Raw genomic sequence first — 6,303 nt, 5'->3', positions numbered from 1 at the left:
ATAGTGGCTAAAGCACTTGACTGCTAACCAGAAGGGTGGCGGTTCAAACCCACCAGCCACTCCTCGGAAGGAAGGTTGGGCAATCCTACTTCCCTAGTGATACTGCCTTGGAAACCCAAGGAGGGGTCGCTATGAGTCGGGGCCGACTTGACGGCACATAACAACAACAACTACATGTACAACAGAACAAAACACTGCCCACTTGTACACCATTTTCACAATCCTTGCTCTACTTGATCCCACTATTGTAGCCCATCTTGTTGAGGGTCATCTCCTTTTTAACTGATCTTCCACTTTACTAAGCATGATGACCTAAATAGTAGTGTTTTTTATTTGTTGTTGTTGTTGTTTTTAATTTTTGTTTGTTTGTTTGTTTATGGCATAGTCACAGAATGATATGTATTATACCCTGGGTCCTTGTCTTCATATTTTTTGCTTAGCTAAAAATGAGCCTGTTTCTCAAAAAGAAGGTATATAAACTAAAATCAAAATTCTGTATTGAAATCTGCCATTAGACCTGAGAAGGGCTTATATCTACGTGTTCCACATGATTTGCTGGAATTGTAGGCCAACCACATGTTCATCCCAGAGCCCCTTTGGAGGGGTGGAGTTTTAGTATCTTTCCCAAGGTTGCACAGCTATTAATTAAATGACCCTAGTCTCTGCTCTAAATCACTATACTTTACAGACCATCAAGGAATATTGATACATTGCTAAATTGCTTCATATTACTAATTGTTCCCAAGTAACACCAGAATGGTTGAATTTAATGAGCAGTGGATCATTCTTATCCTTCAGTGAAGTTCCTATTGATTCTTTGAGAATGCACAACACATAATATGCTGAAGACCAAATTTTCTTGGTTCTATTAACTGACATGGAGGGAGCTTCACCACCTGATACCCTACCATGTCAGAGATTGTACAATTTAATAGGCCATTCAGCATGTGTTGTAATTTTTATTTCAACTAGGGATTAAATTCAAAGTTTAGATTAACATTTTCTTGGTGTTAGTGAGAAATCCATTTTAGACTGTAAGGACTGTAACATTGAGTGACATGATTATTCCAGAAATTTTCTCATTACCTGCTCTTGTTAACTTCACAAGGCTCATTCAGTCTGAGTATCAGAATGCATGTATCAAATTGTGTGCTTCCACCTGTCTAATTTCCTCCACTACTTAACTAAAGTGAAAGGAATGCCCAGAAAAGGTGTATTTTAATGATCTTGCTCCATTACACTTGAATTTCTGGCCTACTTCATTTTTGGAAAGAACACGTAAGGAAGCATATCAGTCAAACTTCATCTGACTTGTAATCAATTTCAAAGGATCCTGTGTAGAATAAATACCAAGATGCCAGAGTAAAACTGGATTGATATTAAATTATACATTTCAGTCATCTACATGGAGAAAGATCTAAAGACACAAGCTTGTCTGCCAGCCTGTTGTGACTTGAAATCTTTCCAGAATCTATTATTTAAGTAGCCAGTAATTTGATATCCTAGTATCAGCAAGTCATATTATTTGGCACTGCCATCATTTTTAAATACCATATACCAAATTCAAACTCTGATAATTTGAAAGTTAACAAAGAAAACACTAAATATATTCACAGGTAAAAAGAAAGGAAGAAAAGTCAAAACTCAAAAAATTAGGGTATAGGGAGATAAATGGGGTAAGGTTTTAAGTAAAAGTAACTCTTTATGAAGGAAAGAAATACTTCCAAATGTCTATATATACATACATATACATTTACATATATATATAAATGTCATATATATGTGTGTATATACACACACATATATATATATGACATTTGAAATACCATGTCTGAATTTTAAAATGAATTCCTACCTCTTGCTTAGAATATAAGTCAAGTTTATCCTGATTATGATCCTGCATGTGGGATAATACAGATTCATGTACTATTTAATAATGGTTATATTATAAAATGATAGCTTCAACTTGGTAAAGCTATGAAACTCTTTGTTCCATAAGTAATTTGGGAATGTTTTTTAACTCTAGCTAAATTTTAGCTACTTTCCTACTTACTGCATTTTTTTTCTTAAGCCACTAGACCACTTATTTAGTCTTTTTCATCTCCTAAGTGAAATTGAGAAACGTAAGAGTGGGTCATTTTGTAGTCTCTTTTCCATAAACTACTTAAAGATTACTATGATGCACTTTTCCTAGATTCATACATCATACCTTCCATGTTCTGATTACTAATGGATGTTTGTAGCTGTTTCTTCAAATTTTGAGTCTTGCCACATCACCAAATTGAGATCCTGAAAGCTTTATGTAGTATGAATCTAGGAAAATTGGAAGTTGTCAAAAATTAAATAGAAAGCATAAACATCAATATCCTAGGCATTAGTGATCTAAAATTCGCTGGTGTTAGCCATTCTGAATCAGACAACCATATGATCTACTATGCCAGGAATGACAAATTGAAGATGAATGATGTGGCATTCATCATCACAAAGAATGTTTCAAGATCTATCCTGAAGTGAAATGCTGTCAGTTATAAGATAATCTCCATACACCTACAAGGAAGACCATTTGATAATACTATTATTCAAATTTATGTGTCAACCACCAAAGCCAGAGAAAGAAATTGAAACTTTTTACCAGCTTCTACAGTCTGAAATTGACCAAACTTGCAATCAGGATGTATTGATTATTACTGGTGATTGGAATGCAAAAGTTGGAAACAAAGAAGACTCACCAGAAGTTGGAAAATATGATCTTGGTGATAGAGATGACACTGGAGATTGTATGATAGAATTTTGCAAGAACAACAACTTATTCATTACAAATCCTCCCCCCACACACACACAACATAAACGGTGGCTATACACATGGACTTCTCCAGAAGGAGTACACAGGAATCAGATTGACTAGATCTCAGGAAAGTGGCAATGGAGAAATTCAATATCTTCAGCCAAAAAAAGGCCAGGAGCTTACTGTGGAACAGAACATCAACTGCTTGTATGCAACTTCAAGTTGAAGTTAAAGACAATTAAATCAGGTCCACAAGATCCACAATATGACCTTGATTATAACCCTCTTGAATTTAGAGACCATCTGAAGAATAGATTTTATGCATTGAACTCCAATGACTGAAAACCAGAGGTGTTGTGGGATGACATCAAGAACATCATCCACGAGAAAGTAAAGTGTCATTTAAAAGATAAGAAAGGAAGAAAAGACCAAAATGGATGTCAGAAGAGACTCTGAAACTTGCCCTAGAGCAGAGAGTAGCTAAAGCAAATGGAAGAAATGACAAGATGAAAAAGCTGAACAGGAGATTTCAAAGATCACCTTGAGAAAACAAAAACCAAAAAACAAACTCACCCATTGACTCCATGCTGACTCACAGTGACGCCCTGTGGGTTTCCAAGGCAATAAATCCGTATGGAAGTAGATTGCCCAGTCTTCCTTCTGTGGAGTGGCTGGTGGATTTGAACTGCCAACTTTCTGGTTAGCAATCAAATGCCTAGGCATTATGTCCTTAAAGATAGAGTAAATTATTATAATGAAATATGCAAAGATCTTGAGTTAGAAAACCAAAAGGGAAGAACACTCTTGGCATTTCTCAAGTTGAGAGACCTGAAGAAAAACTTCAACCCTCAAGTTTCAATACTGAATGATTCTATGAGCAAAATATTGAATGATGCAGGAAATATCAAAAGAAGATGGACGGAATAATGGAGTCACTGTACCAAAAAGAATTGGTCAATCTTCATCCATTTCAAGAGGTGGCATATGATCAAGAATCAATGGTATTGAAGGAAGAAGTCAAAACTGCACTGAAACAATTGGCAAAGAACATAGCTCCAGGAATTGATGGAATGCCCATTGAGGGGTTTCAACAAACGGATGCTGCAATGGAGATGTCCATTCATCTATGCCAAGAAATGTGGAAGATAGCTACCTGGCCAACTGACTGGAAGAGATCCATATATGTACACATTTCAAAGAAAGGTGATTCAACAGAACATGGAAATTATTGAACAATATCATTAGTATCACCTGCAAGTAGAATCTTGCTGAAGATAATTAAAAAACTGTTGCACACCGTATTGACAGAGAATTTCCAGAAATGCAAGCTGGATTCAGAAGATGATATGGAATGAGGGATATCATTGCTAATGTCAGATGGATCTTGGCTGAAAGCAAAGGATACCAGAAGATGTTTACTTGTATTTTATTTACTATACAAAAACATTCAGTTGTGTGGATCATAACAAATTAAGAATAACATTGAGAAGAATGGGGATTCCAGAACACATAATTGTGCTCATGAGGAACCTGTACATAGACCAGGAGGCTGTCATTCAAACAGAACAGGGTACACTGCACGGTTTAAATCAGAAAGGCTCAACCTCATGGTTGTATCATTTCACGATATTTACTCAATCTGCATACTGAGCAAATAATGTGAGAAGCTGGAGTATATGAAGACCATGGCATCAGGATTGCAAGATGACTCATTAACAACCTGCAATGTACAAATACAACTATGCTTGCTGAAAATGAATATGACTTGAAGCATTTAGTGACGAAGATTAAAGACTATAGTCTTCAGTATGGATTACACCTCAACATAAAGAAAGTAAAAATTCTCACAAATGTACCAATAAGCAGCAGCACAATAAATGGAGAAAAGACTGAAATTGTCAATGATTTCATATTACTTGCTTCCACAATCAACACCCATTGAAGCAGCAGTCAAGAAATCAGATGATGTATTGCATTGGGAAAATCTGCTGCAAAAGACCTCTCTGAAGTGCTAAAGAGCAAACATCCTCTTTGAAGACTATGGTGCACCTAACCCAAACCACTGTGTTTTAAATTGCCTCGTATGCATGTGAGAGCTGGTCAGCCAGTTAGTAAGACTGAAGAAGAGTTGATGTTTTTGAGTTGTGGTTTTGGCAAAGAGTACTTAAAGTACCCTGGACTGCCGGAAGAATGAACAAATGTATCCTGGAAAAAGGGCAGCCAGAATGCTCTTGGAAGTGAGAATGGTCAGACATCATCTTACCTACTTTTGCTATGTGGTCCAAAGGGACCATTCTGTGGAGAAGTATATCATGCTTGGTAGAGGGTCACTGGAAAAGGGGAAGACCCTCAATAACATGGATTGGCACAGTGGCTGCAACAATGGGCTCAGGTATAGCAGGAATTGTGAAGCTGACCAGGAGGGGGCAGTGTTCCACTCTGTTGTGCATAGGGTTGCTATGAGTTGGAGATAACTCCATGGCACCTGACAACAACTATATTATGGTCTTTGGGAGAGTAAAAGTTAATGAGATAATACAGTAATTATATTGCTTTGTATTTTCAGTGTGCTGAATACTCAAATTACAACACATTTCAAACAGATATAAGCGTGTGATTCAATGAATAAAGATTATCATGTTTTTTTATTATTCATAAATTGCAAAAAAAAACACCACCATTTTTCCCCTTTTTTGCAGACCAATTTATATGCTCAACTACAATTTCAACCCTCTCTTCATTTTGATAATCAATCTGTATATTAGTTCCACAGATCTTCATTTTAAACTGTGTAATTGTTATGTTCAGTCTTACCACATATATTTGACATAAGTCAAACCAGAATTGTGGATCATAATTTGACCTGTATCATACATGCCACTAGTGCCCTGTTCAGACCCCCTTTTGTTGCTGGTGCACCTACTCCTTAGCTACTATGAGTGTTGGATGACCGGCCCCTGATGGGAACCCTCACACAGAAATGCCTGGGAAGTCATGCTCCAGTTCACCCCACAGACAGCATGTGGCCAAAAAATTAATGACAAGGGGAAAAACAGGCTGGACAGTTTTTCCAAAGTGGGAAAACTCAGTTGTATCATTCCCACTCCAGGCTTCTCTTGAAATGAAGCAGAGACCAGAGCACACCTATACCCACATCTCTGCTTGGACATTTTCCTGATCTATTCTGTATTCTTCAGTCCCTTATAGGTGCTATACAAGATGCTGTGCTCAGTATGTATATCACTTACACAAGAATACATTTCTTAGGCTTTGTTTTTAGTGAACCTGATCTAAGACAACCTGGCATCTTCATAAAAAAAAAAAAAATCAATTTCAGCTGATACTGAAATCACCCTTTGGTATAAGGTATAATTATGATTTTGCACACTCATTTACAATGAGATTTTTTAAGATAAGGGGTTAGAATACCTTATTTTTTTTTAGGTCCAATCTATTTTGAATTTTAAATCAATTTTTTTTTGCCAATAAAAAAGAAAAACAGAGGCGGGGCAAGATGA

This window comes from Orycteropus afer, unplaced genomic scaffold (genome assembly GCF_000298275.1).
Source record: "Orycteropus afer afer isolate SDZICR_OR568_19922 unplaced genomic scaffold, OryAfe1.0 scaffold00159, whole genome shotgun sequence".
In the NCBI taxonomy this organism is placed as follows: domain Eukaryota; kingdom Metazoa; phylum Chordata; class Mammalia; order Tubulidentata; family Orycteropodidae; genus Orycteropus; species Orycteropus afer.
Note: the sequence above shows the minus strand (reverse complement) of the source record.